Below are 20,877 nucleotides of genomic sequence, written 5' to 3' on the forward strand. Positions count from 1 at the left end.
GCAGAACTGTGAGTCAATTAAACTTCCTTACTTTTTAGCTCATTCATTATAAATTACCCAGTCTTGGGTATTTCTTCATAGCAGTGTGAGATTAGACTAATACACAAGACAATAGGATTACTTGAACTCAGGAGATGAGACCAGCCTAGACAACAAAGTTTCCACCTACACCTACACCTACACACACACACACACACACAAAATGAGCCAGGCGTGGTGGCACCTTGTCCCAGTTACTTGGGAGACTGAGGTGAGAGGATCGCTTGAGCCCAGGAGTTTGAGGGTGCAGTGAGCCAAGATCATGCCACCGCACTCCAGCCTGGGTGACAGGGTGAGTCCCAGTCTCAAAAATAAGTACATTTCTATACAATTTGAAAAATAAAGGAGAAGAATCTACCACTCTGGGTGAGCCCCTTATTAATAGTAGCCAGTACTATAAACCCAGGTGTCTGCCCGGCCTTTGCAAGATTCACAAAGGCACTAAGTCTGTTGTCAGGACACCCATGCCTGGACATTGCCTGGAACCCCCTAGTCACTTCCCTGGCTCCCTTTCTGGAGCCCTGCCCAGAGGCAGCTGCTTTCTCACACCACCCTCTCCAGCTCTTCCCTCTCCCCCCAGCAGCAGCAGCTCCCACTCCTCCTCCCGCCCTTGTCCTTGGCCCTCTGCATGGCATCCACCATGTGCCTCCAGTCACAGCCGCATCAGTCTTTCTAGACAGTAAGCTGTTTGTCTTTTACATTTGCTACAACATCAAGTATAGCACAGAGCCAACAGCTGGCCAAATATGTGAAGTGTTGTCATTTTTAGTTACTATACTAAAAAAAAAAAAAAAATGGAAAAGGTTCAAGCAAATAACAAAACAAAAAAACAAATGAATCCATTTTAATATAAACCCAAGTAAGTATAGGTCCACAATTTCTTCGTTATAATTTTGAAACCCAAATGGCTCAGAAAACTGAAAGATTCTGCAGAAGTTTAGAGCAAACTATTTGATGGCAAAACCTGACTGAACAGATCAGGACACTGAGTCTTCATGCTCACACTCAGAGAATCATCAGGTTTGGCGGCAGAAACCCTAGTGTGTCTAGGGTTTCTAGAAGGGCGTGCTATGTTGGGCGGGGCTGTGCAAGTGATGGGAGGAGCTTAGTGAGGGGTGGCTCTTTGCAGGTGAGGAGTGAAGCCTAGTAGGTGGGGATGCAGGTGAGCTGGGCCTTGAGGATGGGGCTTGCAGGAGATGGGGTGAAGCCAGTGGGGCGGGGCTGCAGGCAAGCTAGGCCTTGGGGGCGGGGCTTGCATGCGAGAGGCGGGGCCTTGTGGGGGCAGGGCTGGCAGAAGAGGGTGGGGCTTGGTGATGGACCGGGCTGTTCAGGTGAGGGTAGTGGCCTAGTTGGGGGCTGCCGGAAGCTGGGCCAGGTGAACCTTGGTAATCCTCTCTGGCCTTGGTCCTGTGGCTCAGGCTGTGCCCAGCAGGGAGGCCGGCCCGATCGAGCTGCGGTCTCCTCCCTGAGAGCGAGGGCTCCTTCCCCCAGCGCGAGTTAAAGCACCGTGTGTCCACCTGTGCATTGGCTGGTCCCCATGTGACCTGGAGGGCAGAATCCCTGGGTCCTGCCGCTGGTCCGGGGCTTCTGTTTCCCCTTCCTGCAGTTCCTGGGAGCGTCTGTGTGTCCAGGGGGCTCTGATCCCTGTCTAAGGACCACGGGTGAGGGGTCAAGATCGCCCGCTGTGGAGCTGGCCTGGATCTTGCTTCTGTGGATCCTCGCTGTGTGGTTCTGGAGCAGTTCTGTCCTCAGGAGAGGGATCCTCACAGCTGCCTCTTGGTGCCCTGAGAAGAATTAATAGGACGACCCCCGGGTACCTGCTCTGGGTACAGCCCTGGGCAGGGCCAGCCCTGTGTCTCCACCAGTTCCTTCCCTCTGTGCTCCCCGACACTGTCACATCGCCAGCCTTCATTTCCTTTTCCTTGGACCCAGGCAGCGAGTGCCCCGCTGGCCTTGGCAGCCCCTTCTCTAGTCTGTCATCAAATCACTTCCTGACGGACAGCACTGACCAGCCATTGGCGTCACCAAAGCCCCACAAAATAGAACCCAACTTTCGTATTAAGCTGTGCAGAGCTGTCCCAGCCCCACTTCCCACAGGCTGGCGTCATTCACCATGGGATCCGTGGTTCTCACCTGGTGCTGGGGGTGCCCCTGGCATCCGGTGGAGAGTGTCAGGGATGTCCCTCCAGGCCCAGTACAGTCCCCCAGCCAGTGGCCGGCAGACAGCAGCACCCAGCCTGATATCTCTGTGGCTTCCGGTTCCCCGAGGCCAGCTGTGCTTTGCTGCCTCTTCATCCTCTCAGACGGGCGCCCTCTCTCCACCTTCGCTGGTTAGCAGGTTCCATCCATTATAGCTCAAAGCACTGCCTCCCGGCAGCGCAGCCCCTTCTCCTGGCCTGCCGTCTGCCTGTGCCCCGCGGTCTGTGACATGTCCTCGCGGGCCCATCAGAGCGAGGCTCCCAGGGACGGAGCGGTTCCTGTTTGTGTCTCTGTCCCACCTTCTCTGGACCTGGCACCGTGTCCTTTGCTGACAGAGGTCTTGGGTTGATTGTCAGCAAAGCAGACAATCTATATGGCTCTAAATGGCTGTAAACATGCTTGATTGGAGTATTTTAAAAATAATTGGATATGTAAACATTTGAGTGTGACACAGGTGGATTTTTGGGCGAATGGTCTTGTTCTTCAGGGAATAACCACAGGCCCATCCACAAGGACCATTTCCAGCTGATTTATGGAACACTGTTCTACCTGGTTAATTTTGAACCTTATCTCAGCCTGAGAGGTAGGTCAGCATGTGACGAAGATCACTGGTTTGAATACTAACCTGCTCCTTTGGAGCTAGACCTTCCATGCCTCTGTTTCTTCCTTGGTTAGGTAGGAAAGGTATGAGCTACCTCAGAATTGTGAGGCCTGCATCGAGTGACCACATTAAAGTGCCAAGACCTGCACCCAGAATGTTGGTACTTAAAGACCTTTAAACATTCCGATGTTGCATTTTAGTACCCGGGTAAAACAGCAAGGTTATGACAGAGGCAGACGCAGACCCTCGGTGAGGTGATGGCAGGAGGTGGATCACCGACCCTGGAACGAAGGCGTGGTCTGTTCGAGGCTGAACAAAGTGCATGTCGTTGTGTGTGCCACGGAGGTCCCTCTGGTGAAGTCCTGGAAGGGTCCATTTGGCTGAGCCGTGCAGTCTTTCCATGACGTCCGGCAGGAGCAGAGCTTTCGGGTGCAGCCTTGCTCTTCTGTGCACGGCCCTCAACTGTCTCAAAAGTCTGAGGCTTAAAGCAGGCTTGGGGTTTCCTTACACCTCCCAGACATCTAATTTGCCTGGCAAACATGTTTTTCTTGGGTGTAAAGGTGAAGGAGTGGGTGACTCTAGTGAAAGTGTACTAATTACTGCACTTCTGGGTCAGTGACGCTTGGTCGAAGACACTATCTGCCCTGGGTGGACATCTCTGGGGTGGTGAAAACCGGTGGCTGGATGTCACGGGGTTGCCAAGAAGATGCCAGCTTTTTCCTTTTTCCTCAGTAACAACACCCTACTTTGTTTAGGGAAGCAGCACACCCAGCTGAAAATCCAATTCTCTTGTACGGCGGAGCGGCTGGTGACACAGGTCCAGATGCTGGGATGCTGATGGGGGGTCCTGGAGTGGGAGGTGTCGGGAGGCTTTCTTGACCCACAGCAGCCCTGAGCCCTTGTCTGGCCGTCTTGCCTGGGGCATGATGCCTGGAGGGAAAGCAGCTTTGGGGACCCAAGTGCCAGAAGCCAGAGTCTTGGCCTGTGGGGCAGGCCTGGGCCAGGCTCCTCAGAGGATGTCACAGAGCTGCTGCCCATGCGGGGACCAACCACCTCTGAGCCCCATGCAGATTTTCCTCTGTAGCCAAGTGAAATGTTGGTACGGCGAGTGAGGCAGTCAGAGGCACCTTTTGTGGAAGGAGGACAAAGCTGGAGAGAAAGAGGTTTTCCTAAAAGGTAAAAGGCGCTGATACTTCGTTAGGGATAATTCCTAGGAGTGTGGTTGCTGATGGGTGGAAAACTGTAGCCAGAGAATAAGTGGGAATAGCCCTTGTTGGTATTTAACTGATTCGTTCACGAATGGTCTGAACAGTTCTAGTGAAAAGAACATTTTGGACACAGAAGTTTTCATCCTGCCTGACAAGCAGCATGACCGTGGGCTGTTTCATCCTTCCTGGGCAACAGTGAGAGGGTCTCAGGCCCTTCTGGCCCTGTGCTGGCATTTCCTCAGGGTGTGTGTCCCATCCCGAATAGGCTGGAATGCCTCTGGGTGCAGCTGAGCCTCTTGAAAAGGGAAGAGTCATGTGACGTGCTCTGGGTGAACAGGAAAATGAGGGAGGACAGGAAGAGGTGCCTGGAGGTGAGGAGGATGGTGAGCAACCTGGGGACAGGGGACGGAGGGTAGCGCGGGGGACAGGGGATGGAGGGTAACACCACTTCTCCAGGTGCCTTTGGGGGATGCTGCCACCTCTCGCACCCCAGAGTGAAGTCAACAGGATTCTGTCCCCAGGAGTCCCAAAGCCTGGCAGCTGGGATTGGCCCAGTATGAACCACCGTTCACTGGCTCTGCACCCTGAGACAGGCTCCCTGGTGTTTCCACCCTGGCTTTTCATCTGGACAGTGGGACCCTGAGTGTCACCTTCACAACTGCGCCCGGAGTCCTGGACTCCAGCGTGTCGTCGGCACTCGTTAGCGTTTCTTTTGTTGTGGTCCGTGGATGAAGTGGCTCTTTCTTTGTGTGTTCACAGCCCTCCTGCTCACTTTACCTTCTGGGAACACTTTTTAACATAGCTTCGCATGTGGGGAGGACTCGAGTGATTAATCGAATGTTTCGTCAGGTGCGGTTCTTCTGTTTCCCAGTTTTGACACAACATTTGGTGAAATTTCCAGGGACTCCTGTGGTCAGCCTCACAGTTTCACTCTGTCACTTTCTAATGCAGTATTCTTTGGGAGTCTTTTAATTTAAGTACCATCATTTCAAAATAAGTTTTATAATATGCAGTTTCAGGTTAATTCTTTACCTTTGTGTGTCAGGCAGTGGCTCTCCACCTGTGAGTAGTCAGAAAGGTTCAAGCAGTTTTCCAGGGCGGCCTTTGCATTTACTGGAACTATTAATAACTGTTTCCTGCTTAGGCCGTGGTTGACACACAGTGCGCGTGAGGCCATGCGTGGCTTAGCGTCTTCTGCAGGCTTAGAGGTCACTTTCTGTTCTTCCCCAAGCCTGCTCTGCTGTGCCGAGTGTTCACTGCGGGCGACGGTCACACTGTCTGGCACAGGCCACCGAGGCCACAGGGCGGACTCCACCTAGCGGAGCCTGCAGAATGGCAGAGCCCAGCCCTTCACAGGGAGCAGAAAGCGCAAGCCTGTGATCAGAGCTGTGCTAGCCCAGAAAGCCTCCGAACAGGTTTAATTTAGGAATCAGCTCCTACCAGCTGCCCATGTTTAGGATGTGTTTGAGATTTTGTGATTTTTCCTGCACTGAAGCTACCGGGCTGGCTCTGAGTCACCGTCATGGGACTTCAGGTTGCCCCGACGGGAAGCGGCGGAGGCGGAGGGCCGCACAGAGGCTTGCTGCCGTGATAATGAAGGGCTTGTTGCCTCTTGGAACAGCGAGTTCAAGCTCTTTGTAATTGTCAGCGTAAATAGTGACCCGCTGAGGACATGGCTGTAATTCAGGGTGGCATGGTTGATTGTCATCATTGATATCAGGTACCTGCCTGTAAAATGATGGTACCCATAGTGCGGCTCCAGGAGGGCAGCTCCTGCCAAACACACGTGCTCCTGGGCCCCCGAAGCCAAGGTCGTGCTGCCAGCCAGGCCTGCAGCGGTGGGTGCAGGGGGTCTTCATGGCACTGAGGGCCTCCCTCGTTTGCTTGTGGGGCCCAGCCCTCTGTCCCTCCCTGTCCCCATTGCGGCTCCTCCCTGGGTTCTCCCAGCCCCATGCACACCTCCGTCTTCACAGCTTCCGTAGTTTTCTCGTGGGAGCCCCACGTGGGCGCCTGGGCAGGGATCGTGCGTTAGTCGAGTTCTCTCCAGCCATCCCTGGCTCATGGCTCAGCAGGTCCCTTCAGATGAGTCAGTCAGCTGTGTGGCTGCATGTTCAGGATACTTGTCAGGGGCCTTCCTCAGGTCAGAGCAAGACCTACGCTCACCTCCTCCGCGGGACTTTGGAGCCTGCCCTGGAGAGACGCCAGCCACGTCCAGAGGGGCTGCCCGGGTCCCCGCGGGCTGGTGGGAGTGGCTTCTGAGCCACTCGAGGCCCCACTTTGTGTTCCTACACCCCACAAAGCCACTTAAAGCACCATATTCTGGTGCCGTGTGCCTCTCGAGTGTGGCACACAAGCCTGGACGGGGATGTGAGCGGGCACTGCCTTCCTCAGGCTGCACTTGTGTTTTGGGGCCCCTGGAGCACTCCTGCCTGTGATTCTCGCTGCTGTCTGGGCTCCCCTAGAGGGTCTCACCCGCAACCTGAGGGCCACATTGGCAGCCAACGAGGAACCGGCAGGTCCAGCGTTGGTCCCACTCAGTGCTTCTGGACTTTGGTGACAGAGGAGACAGCAAAGCTTCAGCTGGGAACCCCAGACCTTCTCTGCTTGGGACCCTGGGACTGAGATAGCACAGATCCTGCCATCCACGTGCTGGGGTCCCCCCTGTGCAGCTCCCTCCTCTGGTCAGGGGCCGCGCCCTTGGGCTGGGCAGCTCCGGGTCCTCACACTCAGGGGCTCAGGGCGGGTCCTGGATGCAGAGAGAAGGAAAAGGACGGCGGTTTGAGCCCAATTGTGTTGGCTTCATCTTCTGCCTCTTGTCCCTAAATACATTTGCAAAGTTTTCCAGATGAAAACTCAGAAGGGATTTTTAATGACTGGAATCTGTGAATTCCATGGAAGCCAAGTCTGTCCTCAGCTGTCCTCAACTGTTTATGCTAACAGTTATAAACAGCATGAACTTGCTGTCCTGAGAGGCAACACACCCTCCATTCTCTCTGCAGTGCAGCTGTCTTGGTGGATGGAACATGCCCCTCCTCCCTCCCTCTCCCTTCCTCTCTTCCTCCCTCCCCCCTCCCCTCTCCCTCCCTCCCCCTCCTCTCTCCCCCCGTGCTCCCCCCGTCTCCCTACCTCTCCCCTCCTCTCTCCCTCCCTCCCTCCTTCTTCCTGTCTTCTCTCACCTTTCTCCCCTTACCTTCTCTTCTGGGTGAGGGACAGAAGAGAAGAGACCTCCGGAATCTTCTTCTTCATCCAAGCAGCTTGGGGGCAGCATCAACAGCTGCAATTTGGCTGTCCCAGCAGGTGCCTCAGGGCAGTCTTTCTAATGGGAATCCTGGAATCATGTCTTTCCTTAATGTGTCCTAAAGGCTGGAGGACATGAAGTGAAACAATGCTCCATGCTCAGTCCTGTGATTTTGTGTATTTATTGGACTTACTTTGAAATTAAACTAAATGATACCCAAGGTAGAGCATTAAAAAAAAAAAAAAGAAAAGAAAAAAACAGGCTATGGTGTTTGAAAAACAAACAAAACTGTTTGGTTTGTTGGTTTGTTCTTAGACCTTCACAGGCTCCTAGGTCACACGTTTCAGTTTCTCAGCGAGTGACTTTCTCTCTGGAAGCCATGTCAGCCTCTTGTTTGATGATGTCAGCCACAGCAGAAAGAAGCACTCTATAGACCCTGTGCTCAGCACCTTGGCATGAGCTCCTGCCATCTTCTGTTCATGCTCATCACAGCTCTGTGCAGTGGGCGTCCTCCCGATCCATGTGGGAGGACAGAGGATGGAGGCGGAAGGGTGGGTGACGGCAGGATCACATGAGGCGTCTCTCCTGAGGTAGGGAGGGGAACCGGCCCAGGACCTCAGTGCCCATCGCGTCCTTCCTCCTCCTCCTCTGCCTCTCTGTGACTGTTTGACTCAGGCTGCAGGGACAGACATGAGTATGTGCAGAGTGTGTGTGCACCCCTGGGGGTGTGTGCTGGTGTTGGCGGGGACAGATGTGTACAGAGCGTGTGTGCACACCCGGGGGTTGTGTGTGCTGTTGTTAGCACGGACAGACGTGAGCATGTACAGAACATGTGTGCACACCTGGGGGTGTGTGCTGGTATTGGCATGGACAGACGTGAGCGTGTACAGAGCATGTGTGCACACCTGAGGGTGTGTGCTTATGTTGTTTTGTAAGCGGCAAATATGTGGCCCTTGCGTCAGGCGGCCCTGCACCCGTGCTGAGTCCATCAGTGGCCCTGGGGTTGGGGTCTCCATCTCCCCAGACAGCACTCGAGTGTCTTGAGGTTTCAGATTCTTCCTCTCTGGGTACTTGGGTCTCCTAAGGACCAAACATCAGAACCAGCCAACTGCAAACTGCGAGAATGTTCAAATCCATCTTCAGTAGGAAAAACAAAAGCAATTGGAATAATTTTCCAACATGACCCCGTGGTTAAGCCGTTAGATACTCCAGCCAACAGATTGAGTCAGTTTAAAATTCACACCGATTAAAATGGTTTTGAGGGTTGCAGAGCTTTACCACTAAACCTTGAAATAATTGAAGCATTCTGCTCCACTTGCTTACTAACTAGGGTTGGGGATAACTTTCAGTCCAAAGTAGCAACCTTCTAAATCCAGCTTAGATGCGAGGCTCCCACTGACACAGGAAGAGACAGTGGCCCTTGTTCATTCTCCTGTGTTCACATACTTTGTCATTTTTTTTGTATCCTGATCATCACTTCTGCTTTTCCAATTGAAACTAAAGGAAGTTTAGTTCTGTTTTGGAGAAGCTGTGGTTAGTGGTTTCTTTTCATGGTTTGCTTAATCTCTTAAGTCTGGTGCTTACATTTACCCAAATGCACTTTTCTTTAGTAGGACAGTGCAGTAGCCCAGGGCTTCTTCCTCCATATCTGCTCCCCAGGAGGCCCCCTAGGAATGGGCACTGGAGATCCAGCCGCTCTCCGTGTGCCGTTTTCTTTGAGTCCAATGTGGGTTTGGCTCAGAGAAGAAAAGAGGCCTCCGGGTTAGGTACCTCTGGCTGCTTGCTTGTGAAATGTTTAATTTTACACATTGATAGTTGTAGCTCGCAGTATCACTGCAGTCATAAGAACAAGAAACACTCCCATAAAGTAGATAGGCAGAAAAAAGCCATAAAAATTTAATAAAGTGCAAATAAAATGATGTTGTAAGAATGTACAGTGGGAAATGCTCTCAGTCCAGCCAGATCGGCTGAGGCGTCCTCTTGTAAATACATTCAGCCACGTGTGGCCCTGATTGCAATCACTACTGTGAATTGTGATCCAGAATGTTCTTGGGGGGCCGATGCCTGTACTGTGCCAGCAGCTGAGTCTGATTGGGTGTCACGGCGGTGATGTGCTTAGTGCGGCCAGCTGGGCTGAGGGGTGGCCACCCATGCACTCGCCACGTGCAGTCGTTATTCTGGTGATGGAGTTGCACGCGGCGCGGCTTGTCCACCTGGGCTATTTAAAGTACCGGGAACCCAACCGTGGGCGGGTGCCTCCTGATATGGGAGCTGTCTTTTTTATCCAGGGCCCTCTGGCGCTGCAGACCCCGGCTGCTGGTCCCTGAGCCCATAGGGAGGCACTGGAGGGCTCTGTTGGGCCATGGAGGTCCCCGAGCAGGTGGTCACTCATTGCTTGTGGAGTGGTCCATGGCCTGTGAGTTTATTCCCGGGGTCTGTGTGGGCAAGACTAACCAGTTCACAGCTGGGCACTTACACAGGTGACACTAGTTAAAGTGGAATCTATATTAGCTTGCTCGGGCAGGCGACAGGAGCTGGGAGGGTGTGGGAGGCTTGGCCCTAGCACTGGAGACCGGGTTCCTGATATTTCTGCCAGGGCCCCTGTGGGTCCTGAAGACAGTGGGTGCCCTATGGACCAGGGGATGCGGAAGCCTCTAGAGGCTGTGGGAGGAAAGGAGACGGTCGCTTTCCCAGAGCCAGCCCTGCCGACACCTCAACGTTAGCTGGTGGGACCTGTTTTGGACTCCAGCTTCCAGAAATGTGAGAAAATAAGTCAGTGTTTAGGGCGCTAAATTTGGGGTGATTTAGTGGAGAAATAGAAAACTAGCCCACAAATGTGCATGCATTGAAATGTGCTCTGTCCCGGTGTTCACAGTGGTGTGAGGGGGATGACATCAGGTTTCGGGGAACTGTGCAGTTTTAGTGAAGGAAGGGGGCTCGCCACGCCTTTCCTCATATAACTGAAGGTATGTATGCCTGCCACACCGCCCAGGAGACAGGGACTAGAATTCTGACTTTATTTCTTATGGGAACCAAGCCACAGTCAGAACAGGGTGAGGGCTGAAATGAGCTTCCTGCAGCCTGAACTGGGAAGAGGAATCGCAAGTAGTTTGTTTTTCTACACAGACCTGTCCTTTCAGGTTTTGTTGAGCTCTGGAAAAAGGGAGAAGCCAGGCACACCTCAGCAAGGGACAGTGTTTCTGCAGGTGGGGCGGCTTCAGCCTGAATGTGGCCGTGTGGCTGGGAGGCTCAAACTGCCCTCCAAGGGCACTCATCTCTTCCTATTGCACTAATACCTCGTTTACAGAAATCCACAGAAATTCCAGAGAAGTGCGGGAGGCCTCTGGTCTGAATGGGTTTGTGTGGATCAAGGTCATGGGGTGTTGTCGCAAGTACTTATCCTGATGTGGCAGAGGCTCTGTTCCCAAATAATTATTCCACAGTTTCAGAGCCTATATCTGAGTGATAGTCTTTTAACTTTGTTGCATGAAAGCAAACAAAGTATGTCTTGAGGGTCTAAAATTCCATTTAGTAGTCACGGCTGTAAACTCATACATGGGGCTTTGGGATGGAGTGAAAACCACCGTCACCTGGCATGGACGCTGCGTGGTATTTTTAGCGTGGTGGCCTGCTCGTGCCTTGAGTTCCATCTGCAGCATGAGCAACAGCTGTGCATTTGAGAAATGTAGGTAGGTCAGCTTGCTCCTCCAGGGGCCTGCGGGGATGCGGGTGAGGGGCCTGGGATGAGGCCACATCAGTGGGAAGGAGCTTGGTTGTGTCAGCAGATATGGCTGCCTCTACAGGCCCGCAAGCCAGCCAGAACCCAGTTTTCCTTTGGTCATCTAATGCCAGAAAAAAACCTGTTTCTTAGAGATTCTTGTAATTTACATTAATGAACTATTTGACCATACATAGTGTTATAAATGCATGAGGTTTTACAACTTGGCAGATGTGTAACTCACATGTTAGGATTGAATCAAACTATTGAAGATACTTGTTTCACTTGAAGGTTTTTAGCATTTTATGCGCAAACCAAATGCCAATAGCGTTTTGAAAGCGTATTTTGGAATTTTAAACACAGAATGGGACAGTGCTGGGTCTCTGGGATGCTGGTGGGGTGGACATGACCTCAAGTTCTTGGAGCTTGCAAGCAAGCAGGATTCCTAAATTGTCACACCTGCAGTGCTGGAAGTCAAAGTGGATTTCTGTAAACGAGGTATTAGTGCAATAAGGAACAGATGAGTGCCCTTGGAGGGCAGTTTCTGAGCCTCCCAGACACCCCAGGAAGAAGCAGGGGAGGGGGGGCAGTTACCCACCAGAACCTGGATGGTGGAGCCAGGTTTGCTGGGGTCCTGAGGGCAGGTCATTACGTGCAATAAGGAATAGGCGAGCGCCCTTGAGGGTGGTTTCTGGGCCCCCTTTGCAACCGCAAGTGGTAGACGCCCCAAGGTGGGGGATGGGGTGGGTTTCGGTTACCCACCAGAGCCTGGATGGTGGAGCCGGGTTTGCTGGTGGTCCTGCGTGGCAGGTAATTACGTGCAATAAGGAACAGGTGAGCGCCCTTCGCAACCGCAAGTGGAAGACGCCCCAAAGTGTGGGGGAGGGGTGGTGGCCGGTTATCCAATGGGGCCAGATTTGCTGGTGGCCGCTGCGTGGCAGGTCACTGAGTGGAGCGATGGGAGGTGAGTGGAGTGGGAATAGAGTACGTACCCTCCACAGCTACTGCTGGGAGTTCGCTCTGGTGGCAGAGGGGGCATAGAGGGATTCCCATCAGGGGCAACACAGCTGGGGTCCCACGTGTGCTGGATGCCGAGGTGTGGCCGCATGTGATCTCAGTCTCCACAGCCGCTCTGGGACGTGGATTCAGTTACCTTCCCATCTCACATTTGAGAACTTTCAGGGGCTCACATCACAGCTGGGTGGGGTTGAACTAATGTCTCAGGCAGGACGTTGGCCCCAGAGCCCAGCTCTTACATCCCCTGCTGTTTTCAGTCCACCAAACTTGTAGAGAGGGGGGTATGGTGGGGGGGGCGGAGGTCGTGCGTTTCAGGGGCAGCTGAGAAACCAACACAGTAGAAGGGGGGCAGGAAATAAACCAGGCAGGAGACACAGGCAGTGCTTGGGAGATCTGCGCGGGGTCTGGGGGCCACCTCTGGGCCTGTGAACCCCGTTCTGTGCTCTCGGCTTGCCCAACGTTGGCCCTCAGACACATGCTGTGCACTTCAGGTGAAATCTCAGTCCCTCGCGTGGTGCGGGCATCTTTTCTCCCTGGCTTTGTCTCTCCTTAAATCACAGAGTCTCAGTGGGGATGGTGGGGTGGTTGGTGGTCCATGGAATTTGCCCTCCACCTCCCCATCCTTGTCCTGTCTGGCCTGTTACCTGAATCTGTGTCTCTTCAGAGCCTGCAGATGTGTGGAGGCCATGGCAGCCTCTTGCTGACTGGCCTCTCAAACTTTTTTATTCATCAGAATCATGTTAAATGCTGATTCCTAGGCACCCCATTAGACTCTCTACGCCTGCCTGGTGTGGGTACTTTGAGGAAGGTACAGAGGGTTGCTGGGCTGTTCCAGGAGGGAATTTGCATTTGTGGAATGTCCACTGTGCTCCTTCCAGCACTCTACTTTCCACACACGTGGCATTAAACCTGGAAGACCTCTGGGTGCTGTGCTGGGTGAGGAAGCCCCGGCTGGACGAGAGGCTGCTGGGGCTCGGACTTGATTCCTGGGCTGGGGGCTGCGGGCTTACTCTGTTCAGTGGGCCTGCTGATGGGATGCCCTGGGAAGTCCTGCTGTGCACTCAGGGAGGTGCAGAGACAGGCTCAGGAAATACAGACCGTGGATTTAAAAGTTCCTACTGGAAAATCCTTTATGAGCAAATTTGCATCTGACTGAAGACAAGCATTGCTTGAATAATTGGATTGTTTACAAAATTGGTCCTATGAACAAACAGATTAGTTTTCATTCATGCCTTGTCTATAACGTAAATAGGAACTATTACAGCAACCTAAATTAACTTTCAATTTTGTATTAGATTGCATTCCAGATTACAAATGGCTGCTTGATAATCTAATTGATAAAACGGAGGAATTTGGTACTTGGAACCCAGAGTGAAGAGAACAGAATTGCTTTGGTTTCTCAAAAGCATGTGACAGGGGTGACCTGGCGTGAAGAGAAGTGGTTGGAGTCATTACACTCGAGGAGATGATCTGCCCCAGCTTTTCTCAGCTGCCTTCTGGATAAAACAAAAGGGCGATAAATGTGGAAAAATTCAGTACTGAGTTCGTCTATGCCCTGAGCTTCTCATACGGTCATTAATGTGACCGGGCTGTATCTGTGAAGCCTCCATACAGGCACAAAGGAATTAGGCTACAGTAAGACAGCTGGCATCCTCTGGCATCTGGGCCATGTGTCATTTCCTAAAGCCTTTTTGGGTGAAATGACAGTTGCAATGTCTGATGTTCAGAGGAGTGTATGAGGAGTGCACATATGAGATGCAGATTTTAAACACCAAACCCAGGAAGCTTGGTGGGAGTGGCTGTCTTCCAAGTGGTTTTCTGTGCTGCCATGGACAAGGTGTGGATGTGTCATCTGTTGGTGAGATCCACTGGTGAAGGGGCTAAGCAAACCCTTATGGGGGGCGGGGGGACGGCGTTTGTGAAGCTACATCTCTTCTGGCATCCCAAGTAAATCCATTTTGTAAAACTTGTGAATTTAACCCTGACGCTAACCCTGAGTGTTGAAGTCTGGTGCAGTGTCTTGAGCCCTCTTCTGCATTGAGGGTGAGTGACTGTAAATGACCAATTCCTCAGTGGTGAAAGTTCAAATTTAGCTTCCCTGAGGAAGCCAGACCTCAGTCACCCATGTCTCCATTGTAAACACTGCGGCCTCTACACTGGTGGCTGCAAGTTTCCAGGTCCTCCTTGGAGAAGCAGCCGTGCGGTGCTTGGTGATTTGATAACATCAGCCACCTGCTGTCTTCTGTCTAATCATGGTACAAATGATTCTCCTACAAGGAAACATTTGGTTTCTTCCCCGATCCATGGAAGAAGCAGCCCACCTAGGAACTGCACCGTCCTCTGTACATTCACAGTGAAGTCTGTCTGTCTGTGAGGAGTGTCATGTATGTCATGGGAATCACGGGAATTGCCTTAATTCTTCCTCTTTTTGAGGGCTCGGGCAGCTCTGCCTGTTTTACCTGGGATGAGCTGCGGGTGGTCTCTGGCTGCTGTGGGACTAGGGCTTGTGGTGCGTCATCACATCTGGTGGCCTGTCGAGGTGGCCATCAATGTCTTTTGCCTGTTGGCTGAGGCAGTTGTGATGCCATGGGGGTCATGCTTGTGTCGGGGCCAACCCAGTTCTTCCCATGCACACCTCTCCTGCTGGAGTGCCTTTCCTTATGATGACGTGTTGAATTAGCGTGGAGAATGTGGAGAGGCTCTGGGCCTCTCCTTCCCATTCTTACTCCCTGGAGCTGTGATGCCCAACAAGGGAGCCCATAGCCAGAGGCTCCTTTAAATTTAATTAGAATAAAGATTTGATTACATAGCTAAACACATTTGAAAAGAACTTCACAGATTAAATTCCAGATTCAGCCCTTCAGGCCCAGTGACCACGTTTTGGGGCTCAGCAGCTGTAGGTGGCTGTTGTCTTTCAGTGTTGACTGAGCAGATTGGGATGTTTCCAGTTCAGCAGGCAGTTCTCTTGCATGGTTCTGCCTGTGGTGAGGACACCTTGGCTGGAGAGCCTCGTGGGGATCCCTTAGGCCTCTGGCTGCAGCCAGGCTGCACGGTTCCTGTGCCCCGGGTCCTCTGAAGGCCCAGATGGATTCCCACCACAGAGTCAGCACTGCTAGACTTGGGTACTGTGTGTAGACAGCAGAGGGGCATGTCCAGGCCTTGCTGACTGGCCTCCTTGGCCAGGGTCCCGTATCCAAGTCTTCAGGGGAAATGCATCCACCATCCACACCATGCACCAGAAGAAAACTGCAGGCTTCTCTGTGGGTGGTGAATTGAGATCATGCAGAGTGACTAGGCTTGGGGTCCTGGGCAGCGTGGAACCTGATGATAGCTTTAGGTGGAACCTGACATGCCTCCATGTGTACATGGCAAGAGAATGCAGTGTTGTCGGCTTGAATCTAAATGTGCTCCCGTTTTGAGGTGGAAGGTTCTGGGATTATTGGAAATTGGTGATTGTCCTGCTGTGGAGGACTTTGAATGCAGGCACTGGTTTAGGATAACCCTGGTTTCCTGGTCCTGTATGTGGGCATCCCTGACACTGCTGGGCTGGAGGAAGGCAGGGTAGATGGGAGGGTGACAAGAGGTCAGGTGTTTCCAGCTGTGGGGAGTGATGCCATCAGATGGCCGAGATCAGGAGGGTGGTGGCCGGGGGACCAAAGCGGAGGTGCGAGGAAATGCCATGTTTCCTGGGGCTTGGGGAGGACCTGTTGAACTCTCTTCCTGGGCAACAGTTCTTCCATTCTCAGGAATCTCTGCTATTGTAATTGAGCAGCAAATTCAGTAATTGCTCTAATCACTTACTGTTAAGTCCCCATCCCACTTACCATGAATTAGCAACAGTGACAACAGTTTGCCTGGTCAAGCCTTGCCAAGAAAAAACCGTGGAACTGGTTTTAGTTGCCTTGATTTCCTTCCAAATCGGATTCCTTAGCGGCTTGTGTCCCCACAGCTGCTGCAGTTCCTCCTGGGCCTGGCAGGCACATTCCACACATTCACACCTCAGCTCAGATGCAGGCGTGCACATTATTTACAGAAAATCGCACTGTGCTGTGATCGGCTTGAGCTGACATTTTCTAGGTGGGAGGTGGAGGCCGAGGACCTGTGAGGGACTGTCCGAGTGTCCTCTCATTGACTTGGAGCAGGTGTACATCTGTTCTTCAAAAGTTCTAATGGTATGAAATTAGAAATACGAATTTTTAAAATTCACGTGTTACGAACTCTGTTCAGTGATTTCCTCTGAAATGAGAGACTATTTGCAGACAAGGCAGTTGGCCTGCAGGTCTCCTTAGAACAGTCCTAGACCTCGATGCCATCCTATGGTCTCTTCTTGGATGTGGGGTGCGCTGCTTGAAGCAAAACCAAAGGAAAGAACGTGGTCAATGAGCATCACTAGTGCAGCCAGCTCAACGTGCACACCCACTGGGAGGGGGGCCGGATCACTTAACATTGTAAATGCATTTAACACTAAACCAGCAAGTCAGCCAGTACTTTCTGTAACCAAACTGCCTGGCTCATGGGAACCTGACACTTGACTTTTCGGAAGAGAATACTTGCTTCTGTGGAGTGTCAATATTTGTCTCATTTCTTGAGACTTTGCTCAAAGTGATGAACATGTGTAAATTTGGACCTTTTTGTGTAAATTGGGCCACAGAGCTCTCTAGGCACAGTCAGGGGAGTAAAAGGCTGTGAAAGATGCCACCTGATGTGAGCCATGGCCAGGCACTTTGGAACCTGGGATCCCATCTCCAGCCTCTCAAAGGACATAGAGGAATATAAAATGCAGATGGGAGAGTTCATATTTTGGGCATCTCTGTTCTTTTGAAATCGAAGTGCAAAGAAAAAGTTTCGCCTTGAGGTCTTACCCCACACTCGTTTTTCTCCAGAGGTTTTAAAATTTTCTTAACTGCTTTTTTCTCCCCCGAATCTTGGGGAACTTCTATCTTCATATCTTCTTAAAAGATATGGTTAAATTGAACACTGAAATTTAAAAACATGCTTTCATATTATTTTTCTTTTAACGATGTATCTGACATTGGTGAAGAACTAAGTGGGTGTGTTGGTTTACTTTTTTTTTTTTTTTTTTGAGACAGTCTTGCTGTGCTGCCCAGGGTGGAATGCAGTGGCACGATCTTGGCTCACCGCAGCCTCACCTCATGGTTCACGCCATTCTCCTGCCTCAACCTCCTGAGTAGCTGGGATTATAAGTGCCTGCCACCATGGCTTGTTCATTTTTGTATTAGTAGAGATAGGGTTTCAACATGTTGACCAGGCTGGTCTTGAAATCCTGACCTCAGGTGATTCGCTCACTTTGGCCTCCCAATGTGCTGGGATTACAGGCATGAGCCACCACACTCGGCCTGGGATATTCTTGATTGTAATTGTAATAGATCCGTTTAATAAAAACAGAACAACAACAAAAAAGCTGTCTGAAAAGTCTCAAAATTAAAGAGCTCGCTTGGACAGGGATTTGGACACCAGTTGAATGGCCCAGCACAAACCATAGTTACATGGTCCACTGGGCCTGTTAGATCCTTAGGGGTATTTGAAGTGGTGGGGATATTTGCATTTCTGCCTCTGGATATCGTGTTAGTATGAATTCGACTAGTGTTTGAGGGCCAGGTTCAGATCCGGGAAAACAAGAGCCCCTGCTCTCACGGCACTTCTCTTCTATGTGTGTGTGTGAGGAAAATAGAAAGCATAAGATTTTTTTTCAATGAGCTGGGAAGATGGAAAAACAAGCTTAAGATGTTTACTTGTTCAGAAGAAGGAAAGTGCAAGGAATACTCAGCTTTGCTGCTGTTGAAGGAGGCCCCTGGCGGAGGCTGTTTCAGAGGTGGGGTTTCTCTGAGAAAGGCGGTAAGAGGCAAATAGGATGCCCCATCTGGTTTGCCAGAGATGGGGAAAGTTAATATCTCCAGCCTCAGCATTCTGGCAAAGGCTTCGGAAAACCAGCTAGGGTGTGGGACCCTTTTTGGCCGCTTGGTAGAAGGAAAACATTACTGGTCCTGAGGACTGTACTGTTCTTCCACTACTATAAAGAACTACCTGAGGCTGGGTAATAAGGAAGAAAGGTTTAATCGGCATACAGTTCTAGGGGCTGTACAGGCTTCTACATCTGGGGACGCTTACAATCATGGTGGAAGGTGAAGGGGAGGCAGGCATGCCTTCACATGGCTGGAAGGGGAGAGAGAGTGAAGGGGAAGGTGCCATGCACCTCCAAACAACCAGATCTCGGGAGAACTATCATGAGGACAACACTTGAGGGATTGTGATAAACCATTAGAAACCACCCCCATAAGTCAATCACCTCCCACCAGGTCCCACCTCCAACACGGTTACAGTTCAGCATGAGATTTGGGTGGGGACACACAGCCACACCACGTCAGGCTTCCCATTCTTCTCCTGCATGTGCTTCGCAAATGGTTCTGTCATTGGTTTTTGTTTTTGTTGATACATAATATATGTACATATTTTCTGAGTGCATGTGATATCTTGATTCATCCCTATGTTGATCAAATCTGGGTACTTGGGATGTCTTTCACTTGAAATATTTTCTTTTCCTTGTGCTGGTAATGTTCAAATTATTCTCTCCTAGCTGTTTTGATAATACACAGTAGATGACCCATTGCCATGCCCCTGTTGATTTGTCAATAGTAGGTCTTGTGCTCCCATTAGGCTGTGTGTTTGTGCTTGTTACCAGCCTCTGCGCATCCTGCTTATGAGTGGGCTCTGCTGGGCCCTGTTGACCACCCACTCTTGGCCTCCATGAGATCTGCTCTCAGCTCCTGCTTATGAGTGAGAACATGCGCCATTTCTTTGCTTGGTTCGTTCGCTTAATGTAATGTCCTCCAGCTCCATCCATGCTGTCGCGGATGACAGGGCTCTCCGCTGTGTGGTGGAGTATTGCTCCTGTGTATGTTCGGGCCACATTTCCTTCATCCCCTGTTGATGGGCACTCAGGTGATTCTGGACCTTGGCTGCTGTGGATGGTGCTGCATTGAAGCTGGGAGCAGTCACTGGCTTCATATTCGGGGGGCGTGAGCCACTTTGATGTTCTCAAGCAGCCTATCCCCAAAGCCCTCCGTGGAATGCCGCATTCCTTTGTGCCCATGGCTTCCACTGGGATGAACCGTTGGGAAGGGGCTTTGAACGCTTGGGTTTCTGTCTTTGGTAGCCCGCTGCACTGACCAAGCAGGGGTCCCAGTGACCCTGGACACCACCTCACATAAGGTCCAAAGATGTAGTTAGGTTCTTTTTTTAACTTAAAGAAAACGCTTTTGACCTGGTTAAGCTATAGCATTATCAGTTAGTGTTTTTCCTATTATAAAGGTGTATATTTTATTTTCTAAGAAGGAAAGAAATCCTGTTAAATACTCTAACCACAGATTAAATCATGTCAAGGAAAGGTACTATTTTGGGGGAAAATTGTCCCTTCATGTCAAAGATCAAGGAGGTGACTTTCATTATTTCATTGAGTTAATTATGAAATCTTAAGTGGTTTTGAGAAGACGAGCTGTGGATGCTGCAAGACATGAGACTGATGCTGATTTAATGTCAGTCAGCCCTGACAGAACGTAGCAAATATTTAAAGCTTGCTCCAGTATTGCTTGATAGATTGTAAGTTAATGTAAAGATCGGTTTGATGCTTTTATTATACAAAATACTATTGAGAAAAAGTTTGACAGCCAAGGAACCGCCTTCAACCAATTTCTTCCTAATTTCTATCACAGAAAAACTTGTCCTCTTAATTCCAGGATTTACTTTTGAAAAGTTCCTGTAAGGAGAGCAGAGGTATTGGTGGTTGAATGGTGACTTGAATTTAGGTGAAGATCGTTAAATATTTCATAGTCATGTTTGTCTTGGTGGTTTTAGCAATTTTATATTAAATTTAGAACTGCGAGTCAAACCAAATGTGTTCTTTTGCTTTTGTGATACTCCTTTGTATGACTATAGTGGTAAAGAATAATAAAATGTGTATAGGGTATTTTCTCTGTGTAGATATTAGGATTTTTAGGGGAACAAATTAATCATTCTTCTAATAGACATTGTGCTGTGTGTTGGGTCCTTTGTGTATTAGTTGAATTACTATAATGAGGACCACTTGAAAGTATGTTTCTATACAAGATCTTTTATATGCTGCCTTGTGTTATGCAAAATCCTTCATCCTCTAAGAAGACTAAGGTAATGGGTTGGAGGAGAGGTTTAATTCCCCATTAGGTCTATTCCGAATGCCCAGAATTGAATGCAAGTATGAATTATGTTTTTGAAGTGGGGAGTGTGTGGTGGACTCCTTTTTAGGTCATGGGAGGGAGATAAAGCAAAGATCAGATTTGCTGATGAACATTTGTGCATATTCTAGTGCAGAAGTCATATGACTTGACTGCACCTGCGTACTCTGATTTTGGTGTCATTAGTGTCCGTAGCCACAAGCCTCAGCCGCCTCTGGGATCCACCCTGAGGGACTGTGGTGAGGGTTATTACAGAGTCATGTGTGTTAGCGAATGGCACAAATGGCCTTGTGGGCCTACTTTGGCTTTCTTTGAACCTGTAGATTGTTAAACTAATTTTAGTTTAACATTCTGAGGATTATAAATTGATTCTTGTCTAAGAAGAGGTTTCTGTTGTCTTTGAAGACAGGAGCCACAATACAGGAGGTCCCTGGCTCACAATGGTTACATTTGTGATTTTTTTTTCAACCTTGTGATGGTGTGAACTAGTCACACTCAGTGCATTATTTGGCCCGAGATGGGCTGCCTGTGGATCAACCCGTTGTAAGTTGAAACTATTATGTCAAATGCACTTTCTATTTAGGATATTTTCAGCTTACGTTGGGTTTATTGGAACAGTTTCATCCCAT

The 20,877-nt window shown here is 50.5% G+C and overlaps 1 pseudogene; it reads left to right on the top strand.

Annotated features, from left to right (window-relative positions):
• Positions 1 to 5,782: 5,782 nt before the first annotated feature.
• LOC144330570 (uncharacterized) lies at positions 5,783 to 6,669 on the top strand (annotated as a pseudogene).
• Positions 6,670 to 20,877: the final 14,208 nt, after the last annotated feature.

This window comes from Macaca mulatta, chromosome 8, assembly GCF_049350105.2.
Source record: "Macaca mulatta isolate MMU2019108-1 chromosome 8, T2T-MMU8v2.0, whole genome shotgun sequence".
NCBI lineage: Eukaryota > Metazoa > Chordata > Mammalia > Primates > Cercopithecidae > Macaca > Macaca mulatta.